This window comes from Nyctereutes procyonoides, unplaced genomic scaffold (assembly GCF_905146905.1).
Source record: "Nyctereutes procyonoides isolate TBG_1078 unplaced genomic scaffold, NYPRO_anot_genome, whole genome shotgun sequence".
NCBI classification, from domain to species: Eukaryota; Metazoa; Chordata; class Mammalia; order Carnivora; family Canidae; genus Nyctereutes; species Nyctereutes procyonoides.
In genome coordinates this window covers 808,344-820,578 of record NW_026575151.1, presented here as the reverse complement: position 1 = coordinate 820,578, position 12,235 = coordinate 808,344, and the positions used below count along the sequence as shown (strand labels likewise).

General features: G+C 36.4%; 1 pseudogene; it reads left to right on the top strand.

Annotated features, from left to right (window-relative positions):
• LOC129501748 (importin subunit alpha-1-like) overlaps positions 1–12,235 on the top strand; it is a 32,937-nt pseudogene that overhangs the window by 18,754 nt on the left and 1,948 nt on the right.

Sequence of the window (12,235 nt, the reverse complement as noted above, 5' to 3'; positions counted from 1 at the left end):
AATGGTCATAATGGCACTCACTGGACTTGAGAAAAGAGTAGAAGACATCAATGAGACCCTTAACAAAGAGATAGAAAACAAAAAACAATGAATCAGGGCTTAACATAATAAATGGAATTAAAAATACACTAGATGGAAAAAATAGTAGACTAGAGGAAGCAGAAGAGTGAAACAATGATCTGGAAAACAGAGTAATAAAGTTGAACAGGAGAGAGGAAAAGATAAAAAATGAAAATAGACTTAGGGAACTCAGTGACATCATCAAGTACAATAACATTCACATTATAGGGATCCCAGAAGCTGAAGAGAGAAAAAATGGGGCAGATAATTTATTTGAAAAGATAATAGCTGAAAAATTCTCAAACCTGGGGAAGGAAACAGAAATACAGATACTGGAGGCACAGAGTCCCCAGCAGAATCAACCCAGAGGTTGGCATCAAGACATATAGGAACTAAAATGGCAAAAAGTCATCTTAAAAAGAGAATTTTAAAGGCAGCAAGAGAAAAGAAAAAAAGTTATGTACAAGGGAGACCCCATAGAGCTATCAGCTGATTTTTCAGCAGAAACGTTGCAGGCCAGAAGAGAGTGGCAATATAGTTATATTGCCAAAAGAAAAAAATCTGCAACTAATACTGTTCTATCTAGCAAGGCTATCATTCAGAAAAGAAAGAGAAATAAAGAGTTTACCAGACAAACACAAGTTAAAGGAATTCAGTCACTAAACCAACCCCACAAGAAATGTTAAAGGGGGCTCTGGTAGAAAGGAAAGACCATAAGTAAGAGTAAGAAAAGTAGGAAGTACAAAAGCAGTAAAATTAAGTATATATAAAATTCAGTCAAAGGAGTCACACACACACAAAAAAAGGATATAAAGTATGACACTGGGGCACCTGGGTGGCTTAGTGAAGTATCTGCCTTTGGCTCAGGTCATGATCCCAGAGCCCTGGGAGCAAGTCCCGCATCAGGCTCCTTGCATGGAGCCTGCTTCTCCCTCTGCCTGTGTCTTCCTTTCTATGTGTCTCTAATGAATGAATGAATAAATCAATCAACCAATCAATAAAAATAAGGATGACACCGTGTACGCAAAACATGGGGGAGAGAAGAGTAAAGAATGGATTCAAATTTTGTGATCATCAACTTAATATAGACTGTTGTGTGCATAAGCTATTATATAATAGGGGCAACTGAGTGGCTCAGTCAGTTAAGCATCTGCCTTCAGCTCAGGTCACAATCCCAGGGTCCTGATCGAGCCCCAGGTCAGGCTCCCTGCTTCTCCCTCTCCTTCCATGTTCTCTCTCTCTCTCTCTCAAATAAATAAATAAATAAATAAATAAATAAATAAATAAATAAATAAATCTTAAAAAATGATGTTGTATATAAACTGAATGGTAACCACAAATCAACCAGTTAATAGATGTGCAAAAAAATAAAGAGAAAGGAATCCAAGTATATCACTAAAGAAAGCCAACAAACCATGAAAGAAAGGAATAAGAGAAAAAAGGGACAGAGAAGAGCTATAAAACCAACCATGAAACAAGTAACAAAATGGCAATGAATACACACCTATCAATAATTACTTTGAATATAAGCTGACTAAAGGCTTTAATTAGAAGACATAGGGTAACAGAATGGATAAAAAAGTGAGACCCATCTATATGTTGCCTAGAAGAGACCCATTTCAGACTTAAAGAACATGAAGATTGAAAGTGAAGGGATCGAAAGGCATTTATTATGCAAATGGAAGTGAAAAGAAAGCTAGGGTAGCAATACTTAGGTCAGACAAAATAGACTTTAAAACAAAGACTGTCCCAAGAGATAAAGAGAGATGCTATATAATCATAGGGGAACAATCCAACAAGAAGATATTGTAAATATCAAACAATTGTAAATATTTATGCACCCAACATTGGAGTACCCAAATATGTAAAGCAGCTAATAACAAACATAAAGGAAATAATTGATAGTGATACAATAATAATAGGGGGGCAGCCCCAGTGATGCAGCGGTTTAGCGCCGCCTGCAGCCCATGGTGTGATCCTGGAGACCTGGGATCGAGTCCCACGTCAGGTTCCCTGCATAGAGCCTGCTTCTCCCTCTACCTGTGTCTCTGCCTCTCTCTGTGTCTCCCATGAATAAATAAATAAAATCTTTAAAAAACCAATAATAATAGGAAACTTTAATATCTCACTTAGTTCAATAGATAGATTATCCAAACAGAATTTCCTTGTTGAATGGATTTGTATGGCATAATGGACCAGATGCATCTAACAGATATATATAGAATATTTCAACCTAAAAAAGCAGAACACACATTCCTTTTAAGTGCACATGGGGCATTCTCCAGAATAGATCACATATGAAGTGACAAAACAAGCTTCAACAAATTAAAAAAAATTAAAATCATATCATGCATCTTTTCTGGCCACAATGTGTTGAATATATAAACTGATCACAGGAAATATTCTGGAAAGAAAACAAATATATGGAGACTAAATGACATACTACTAAACAATTAATTAGTCAATCAAGAAATCAAAGAATAAATTTTAAAAATACATAGAGACAAATGAAAATGAAAACACAATGGTCCAAAATCTTTTTTTTAAAGATTTTTATTTATTTATTTATTCATAGAGACACAGAGAGAGAGAGAGAGAGAGAGAGAGAGAGGCAGAGATACAGGCAAAGGGAGAAGCAGGCTCCATGCAGAGAGCCTGACGTGGGACTCGATCCAGGGTTTCCAGGATCACGCCCTGGGCTGCAGGAAGCACTAAACCGCTGCACCACCGGGGTTGCCCCAATTGTCCAAAATCTTTGGGATGCAGCAAAAGCTGTTCTAAGAGGGAATTTTATAGCAATACTGGCCTACTTCAAGAAGTGAGAAAAATCTCAAATAAACAGTCTAACTTCACACCTAAAAAATGTAGAAAAAAAACAACAAATAAAACCCCAAACCACTAGAAGGCAGACTATATTAAAGATTAGAGCAAAAATAAACAAAATTGAACCTTAAAAAATAATAAAACAGATCAATGAAATCAGAAACTGGTTCTTTGGAAAAAACAAAATTGATAAACCTTTAGCCAGATCCATCAAAAGAAAAAGAAAGAGAAAGAGAGAGAGAGAGAGAGAGAGAGAGAGAACTCAAATAAGCAAAATTAGAAATAAAAGAGGAAAAATAACAAATAATACTATAGAAATACAAGTAATAATAAGAGAATATTATGAAATGATATGCCAACAATTGGACAACCTAGAAGAAATGCATAAATTACAAGAAACATATAACCTCTCAAAACGGAATTAGGAAAAAATAAAAACTTGAACAGACTAATTACCAGCAATGAAATTGAATCAGTGATCAAAAAACTCCCAACAAACAAGAGTCCAGGTCTAAATGTCTTCAAAGGTGAATTTTTTTTCCATAGGTGAATTCTATCAAACATTTAAAGAACTGAGATTCCTGGGTGGCTCAACAGTTGAGTGTCCCTGCATGGAGCCTGCTTCTCCCTCTGCCTGTGTCTCTGCCTCTATCTTTCTGTGTCTCTCATGAATAAATAATATCTTAAAAAAAAACATTTAAAGAAGAGTTAATACCTACTTTTCTCAAGATATCCTAAAAAATAAAAGAGGAAAGAAAACTTCCAAATTCATTCTATGAAGCCAGTATTACCCTGATACCAAAACCAGATAAAGACACCACAAAAAAAGGGGAACTACAGACCAATATCTCTGATGAACATAGATGAAAAAATCCTCCACAAAATATTAGCAAACCAATCCAACAATACATTTAAAAAATAATTCACCATGATAAAGTGGGATTTATTCATGGGATGCAAGGATGATTCAATATTCACAAATCAATTAATATGATACATCACATCTACAAGAAAAGGATAAAAACCATACAATCCTTTCAATAGATACAGAAAAAGCATATGATGAAGTACAACATCCATTTGTGTTGAAAAAAAATCTCAATAAAGTAGGTTTAGATGAAACATACCTCAACATAATAAAGGCCATGTATGAAAATCCACAATGAATATCATACTCAACAATGAACAACCGAGAGCTTTTCCCAAGGTCAGGAACAAGACAAGGGTGTTCAATCTTACCACTTTTATTCATCATTGTATTGAAAATCCTAGCCTCAGCAATCAGACAACCAAAAGAAATAAAAGACATTCTAATTGGTAAGGAAGTAGTAAAACTTTCACTATTTGCACATGACAGGAGACTATCTATTGTAAACCCTAAAGATTCCACCAAAAAACTACTAAAATTGATAAATGAATTCAGTAAGGTCATAGAATAAAAAATCAGTATATAGAAATCTGTCACATTTCTATATATTAATAATGAAGTAGCAGAAAGAAATTAAGAAAACAATCCCATCTACAATTGCACCAAAAATAATAAAATACCTAGGAATAAACTTAACCAAGGAGATGAAAAACCTATACACAGATAATTATAAGCCAGCAATGAAAGAAATTGAAGACAACAAACACATAGTAAGATACTCTATGCTCATGCACTGGAAGAACAGATATTGTTAAAATATCCATACCATTCAAAGCAATTTATAGATTATTGCAATCACTATCAAAGTACCAACAACATTTTTTACAGAACTAGAGCAAATAATACTAAAATTTGTATGGAACCATCAGAGACCCTGAATAGCCAAAACAATCTTGAAAAGGAACAAAACTAGATGTATCACAATCTTGGATTTCAAGATATACTACAAAACTGTAGTAATCAGAACAGTATGGTACTGGCACAAAAGCAGACACACAGATCAATAGAACAAAATAGAGAGCCCAGAAATAAACCCACAGTTATATGGTCAATTAATTTTCAACAACAAAGGAGGCAGGAAGATGCAGTGGGAAAAGACAGTTTCTCTAACAAATGGTGTTGGGAAAACTGAACAGCCATATGCAAAAGAATGAAACTGGACTACTTTCTTATACCATTCACAAAGATAAACTCAAAATGGATTAAAGATCTAAATATGAGATCTGAAACCGTATAAATCCTAGAAGAGAACACAGGCAATAATTTCTCTGACATTGGCCATAGCAACATTTCTCTATATATGTCTCCTGAGGCAAAGAAAACAAAAGCAAAAATAAACTATTGCGACTACATCAAAATAAAAAGTTTCTGCACAGCAAAGGAAACAACCAATAATTCTAACAGACAACCTAGTGAGTGGGAGAAGATATTTATAAATGATATACCTGATAAAAGGTTAGTATCCAAAATATATAAAGAACTTACACAACTCAACACAAAAAACCCACAAATAATCCAATTAAAAATGAGCAGAAGACATGAACAGTCATTTCTCTAAAAAAGACATACAAATGGCCAACAGACATATGAAAAGATGTTCAACGTCACTCACCATCAGAGAAATCAAAATCAAAACCACAATGAGATATCACCTTATACCTGTCAGACTGAAACCAACAATACAAGAAACGACAGGTGTAGGCAAGGATGTGGAGATAAATGAAACTTGTGCACTGTTGGCAGGCATGCAAACTGGTGTAGCCACCGTGGAGAACAGTATGGAGGTTCCTCAAAAAATTAAAAATAGAACTACCCTATGATCCAGCAGTTCTACTTCTGGGTATTTATCTGAAGAAAACACAACAGTACTTCAAAAAGATATAGGCACTCCTATGTTTATTGTAGCAATGTTTATAATAGCCAAGACACAGAAGCAGTCCAAGTGTTCATCAGAAGATGAGTGGATAGGGGCACCTGGGTGGCTCAGTGGTTGAGCATCTGCCTGTAGGCTCAGGTCGTGATCCTGGGGTCTTGGGATTGAGTCCCATATCAGGCTCCCCATGGGGGGCCTGCTTCTTCCTCTGCCCATGTCTCTGCCTCTCTCTGTGCATCTCTCATGAGTAAATAAATAAAATCTAAAAAAAGATGAATGGATAAAGAAGTGGTATATATACATACAATGGAATATTAGCCATAAAAAAGAATGAAATCTTGCTATTTGCAATGACACAGATGGATCTAGAGGGTACAATGCTAAATGAAATATGTCACTCAAAGAAAGACAAATACCATATAATTTTGCTCAGATGTGGAATTTAAGAAACAAGCAAGTAAAGAAAAAAAAGAGACAAACCAAAAAACAGACTCTTAACTATAGAGAACACACTGATGGTTACCACAGGAGGTGAATGGGGGATACGTGAAATAGGTGAAAGGAATTAAAAACACACTTAATCATGATAAGCACTGAGTAATGTATAGAATTGTTAAATCATCACATTGTACACCTGAAACTACCATAATACTGTATGTTAACTATACTGAAATTAAAAAAATAAAAAAGAATGACTTGCATTTTGGATTTTTTCCCTCCTGCCTTGCCTAGAATTTAATATTCGGCTTGACCAATAAGTATAGCAATTTTTTTTAAAAAAGACAACCTATTGAATGAAAGAAAATACTTGTAAATCATATATCTGAGAAGGGGCCATATATCCAAAATATGTAGGTAAAGAACTCCTACAACTCAATAGCAAAGAAACCAAACAATTCAATTAACAAATGGGCTGAGGATCTGAATAAACATTTTCCCAAAGAAGACATATAGGTGGCTAATAGGTACATAAAAATGTGCTTGACAGTACTGATCATGAGGGAAATGCAAATCAAAACCACAGTGAGGTAATCTCATACCTGTTAGAATGGCTTTATTTAAAAAAATAAGAAATAACAAATGTTGGCAGGAATGTTGCATAGGGAGCCTCTGCACACCACTGGAAGGATGTTAATTGGTGAAGCCACTACTGAAAATAGTACAGAGATTCCCCCCAAAATTAAAAATAGGACCACCATACAATCAACCATTCCACTTCTGGATATTCATCTGAAGAAAACAAAATCACTACTTTGAAAAGATATAGGTATTCCCATGTTCACTCCTACATTATTTACAGTAGCCAAGATATAGAAGCAACCAAAGTGTCCATTGATGAATGAATGAGTAAAGAAAAAGTGGTACATATATATAATATACAGCCATAAAAAAGAAAGAATCTTTTCCATTTGTACAATATGGATAGTCCTTGAGGGCGTTATGCTAAATGAAATAAATCAGACAGAGAAAGACAAATACCATGTGCTCTCACTTGTATGTGGAATCATCCCCTCATCCTGCAACCCACCAAAGAAAATTGAACTCAGATACAGAGAACAGATTGGTCTTGCTGGAGGCAGGGGTAGGGTGAGGCAGAATGGTCAAGGGGATCAAAAGGTACAAATTTTTAGTTGTAAAATAAATAAGTCACTGGGATGTAACCTACAACATGGTGTAGTTAATAAGACTGTAGAGCATACTTGAAAGTTGCTAAGAGAGTAGATCTTAAAAGTTCCCTTCACAAGAAAAAAAAAAGTATCTCTGTGTGGTGATGGATATAAACCAGACTTATTGTGGTGATCACTTTACAAATACAAATATTGAATCATTATGTTGTGTATCTAAAACTACTATAATGTTACATGTTAACTATACTCCCCTCCCCCCAAAAGAAAGACAGTTAATATGCTGTCAGGTTTGAGCTGCTCCACTTTAGGACCTCTTTGTTATCACCATTTAGCCCATACTCTAATACACCCCATTCTTTTATATGAATTATTTTTAAAATTATTATAAAATCTTTACTTTTAAGTATTAGAAAAATACACCATTCATTACTCTTTGGTACAAATTTGTCATGAGACTACACTTTTGTATTCCATTATGATTTACCATTATTGCGTTGCTTCCTTAACAAGGATATATCAGATTTTAAATTATGAGGTGCTTATTTCAGAAACAAAATACATTATGTTTAAAAGGGGGGAAAAACAGCAAAAAGAGCCATCTCTTTGAAAGGAGAAAAATCTAGTAAGAACAAAACATAAATCTATAACTTAGTTGTATGTTTTGCTGCTCTTAGTGCATCTCCATCCATCCTGCTTTCCTTTCTCTGGGGTTTAGGTAATGTAGTAACCCTGAATTTTATCTTATTTTTTTCTCCTGTGAAAAATTAGGAATGAATTTTCTTTTTGCAGCATCTGGAATATTTCTCTCCTTTACTCATTCTAGAAACACTCCTAGTCTCACCCTATCTAAAAATTGCCCTCCAACTGCATGTCCTTCTGAGCATTGCCCACTTCTCTTGGGCAGAGACATCCTCAAAGAGTCAGTATTCACTTGCTTACATTTATACCCAGCCCTTACTATGAGCTGTCTTCTGACCATGATTGATCGAAAGGGCAGTTGCTAAGCTCAGTTGTGACTTCTAGTTGCCAATGCCAGTGAAAACATTTTAATTCTGATTTGCCTAGACTACTTCACTGCACTGGAAATTGTTGATGACACTTTTTCTGGGAATTGCCTAAACTGTTTCTATTTATACCCATAATCTTTCTTTGACTCCTTTGTTGACTCGTCTTCCTCTGGGGACCCCTAACATTTGATGAATCCCAGGAATTGGCCAAGAATCACAGCTTTTCTTGTTGTATTCACTTTTCCTTGGTGATTTTATCCATTCTCATATTTTTTTTGAATAGGAAAAGATAGTTTAAAAATTTGTATCGAATGGCTTTTAAATTCAAATATCCAAACCTGAGGTCTCTGCAAAGAGGGTCTTAGACTTTCATTTCCAGTGGTCTCCTGGGGGATTTGTGCTAGGTGGGGAATAAACTTACTCTCAGAAACCCATATGCGAATGCATATGGCAAATTCCTAGTGCCTTATGATGTTAGTGCTATATTATTTTAAAATGCTACCTCATAGGTTCTGTGAAAGTATATACGTGCTGAATATTTTAGAGATATTCACAAAACTTTCATCTAAGTTTAATGAGCCCTGTAAACTGTGATCTTTGGGATGGTATTCTCAGTTTAATTTCTAAAGCGGCCCATGGACCTCAGTCCAGATTCTTTGACACCATATATTAAAAAAATAATAATAATTAGCCAAACCCTATCTCTGGAATGTTATTACTCTTGTCTCAAGTGAAGCTTTGTGTGAAAAGTATTTTTGGAGCAACAAAAAAGGAAAAGAGCGGAGACTTCATCATTTTTAAAGAACAGGTTGCATGACTCTGTGGTGCTGGTTTGCTAATTAGTGATAGGTTGTATCCTCCATGGAAGACTAAATAATCTGTAATATGACCTCGTTGCTCGCCCCATCAAGTTATAGGAGCTGGTTTCTTCACCCCTTTGAATATGGATAGGCCCTGTGGCAGCACCAGTGGTAAGAGTATGGCAGAAATGGCTGCATACCAGTTATGAGTATAGACCTCAGTTGCCCTGCTTTTAGACTCCATGCTGTGGGAAGCCCACACTACATAAAAAGGATACACACAGGTGTTCTGGCCCTGGCTGAGCTCCCAACCAAAGCCAGCATCAAAACCAGCCATATGAAGAGCCATCTTAGATGTTCAATCCATCTTTCTCCAGAACCCTGTGAAACATGACTCCTGGAAGCCTTGAAGAAAAAAACCACCCAGCTGAGATCACGAATACCTCAGAAAAGTGAGGGATTAATAGTAAGTTTGTTTTTTTCTGCTAAGTTTTAGAGCCATTATAAGAATTGATAGCCTAATATTAATGCCTGTATTTACAGAAGAATTTGGTCTGAGACTTGCTTTCTTTGTGACCTGGTATTGAAGTAGTGGGGAGACTTCACCCTTATCCACCTACCTCCAAATATTGTTGGCTATTGAGATCCAACAAAAAGATCCTAAGTGTTGTATGTGACCAAATGGACTTTGGGGGATAAAGCATTTTCACCAGTGCTAGCGAGCAAGGATCAAGGCTCAGAACCTAGACATCAGTCCTCGCCATGTGGTTGTGAATTGGAGAATTATAGCTTCAAATGTTACCATAAGTTGCTGGGTACTGACACAGCTGGGAGTAAAAATGTCACTAAGCCCAGAGATCTAGAATTCTTTTGTCCTAGTGGACAAAGTGTCCATTTACATGGTTAAGACTCTGCATTTGTGTTGCATCTTCTTGAGGTAAAAAGGAGACAATGAGGAACTATATCAGCCATTTTCATCCTCATTTTTGCATTGCTTATTTGCTGCTTTGAGAGCAAGCCAAAGCCAAAGCAACCTTGAATGTGTCTAAGTCAATATTCTCATCCATCCTTAGAACTGGACCAGGTGTGTTGGTAGACTGTCTCCACCTGAACACTCCACAGGCATCTCAAATGCATTGTATTCCAAACTAAGCATATCATATTTCCTTCTAACTCCACTGCCATTACTACCTTCTCTGTCTCAGTAGGTATTACTCTCCATCCACCCGTTCCCCAGATTTCTCCTTCAACCTCTCTTTGCTACATCCAAACAGTATACAAGGACAGCTAATATGACTTCCTTAACAGTTTTTAGGAATCTCTTCCTAATGTTTCCAGATTGTGGCCTAATCATGTCTCATTTGGATCTTCTGATTCATCTCCATGCCTCTAGTCCTAGTTAAAACTCCCCCTCTACTTTGATAGCTGAGAAAGCTATCTATGTTGTAAATCTGACCATGTTCTATCTGTGCCCCACATCTGCTATCCTGACAGCAGCACAGGGCCTCCTTGCTCTCCTCTCTGGCCTCGTTTCCCACCACTGCACCCAGAACACTGAAAGCATGCTTGCAACGCTGCACTCTCACAAACCTGAAACGTGTATCTTAGGCGTCTTTCTTGCCTCGGTGCCTTTGGCCTAAGTTCTCTGCCTGACATATCTTCTCTCCATGCCCCTCCTCACCTTCTTTGTTTTCAGCCTGGTTAATTTCTGCTTATCTTTAAAACTGTAGAACTTGAAAAAGTCCTCATGCCTAGGCAATACCCCAGACCAATTACAACAGAATTTATGTGATGGCTCCCAGGAGTGAGTATTTTTTAGTTTCCCAGGTGATTTCTGTGGCAGCTGAGGCTGAGAACACTGCTTTAGAGTCATGATGCTCCTGTTCTCCCCAGATTGAAATGCTCTTTTATGATCCCATAATGTTCTGTAATATCTCTATTATTGCACATTTGCACAATGCATTATAATGAGCCATTTACACGTTTGTCTTCCTAGAGGTTATGAGATCCTCTAGGGTAGGGACTGTGGTTTTTTTTTTTTTTTCAAATTGGTATTTTCAGCATTTAGCTTAATGGCTGGTAGGTGCTAAACAATCAATCACTTTTATGAATGAATGGATGAACGAGAAACAACGAATATTAACACTTTTGTTTGTTAAAAAGGGAAAATCTCATCCTATTTTATTCCAACACTACCCATTTTTTTTTTTTTTTGTTAAGTCCCAAAGCACATAGGCATGAGTAGGGTTAGAATACATAGGTTGCTGTATGATCTGGGATGAAGGTCTTAACAAACCAGAGGGAGCACGGCAGATTTTGAGTAGGGTCCCCTCAAAGATGTCCTGAAAGGCCCAAAAATGTGACATAAGCTAGTGAGTGGGCAGTGGGAGGTAAGGTGCTTCAAAGACAAGACAAAAGGTAAATAGTAAGGTTTACTCAGTAACTTTGTAGGAAAAAAAACTGCTTTTCTCCTACTTACTGTAGTTTGATGAGAAACTTCAGTGGGTTGGGCTAGATATAGTAGAACATAAATGTGTACTTTTGAGAATTGAAAACACTGTAAAGAAGACAATAACAATTTAGAGCAGAATACTGAATAAAATCAGAATAACAAACTTATCTGTAGAAACATTCTGAAACCGTTTCAATTCACTAGCCCATTTCTGATCATCTCCATTTCAAGTTGCTGTGAACTTGAACAAGAAAGTTCCTGATACCAAGAAACTTAGTCTAGTAATCATAGTAATGGAACAATAACATAAAGATATTTTGAGCATCTGCTATGTGATAGGCTTTGTTTAAAGATCTTCAGGCATATATGACATCTGATCCGTAATTAATTATTCTTGCTTTTCTGATGAAGAGAATAAGGCTCAGGGAGATTAAGGCCTTTGCCCAAGTTTGGTAGAACTAGGATTTAAATTTCTCTTTTTTTGTTTTTGTTTTTGTTTTTTGTTTTGTTGTTGCTTTAACCCATTCTGCCTTCCTACTCAGGGACATTAAACATGTTCATCAGTGATAAAAGTTAGAACGTGCTAAGTGCTATAAGGAAACAAAAGACCACGAGAGTACATAGTGTCCAGTTTTGTCTCTCACTACGGACGGCGGGCAGGGTG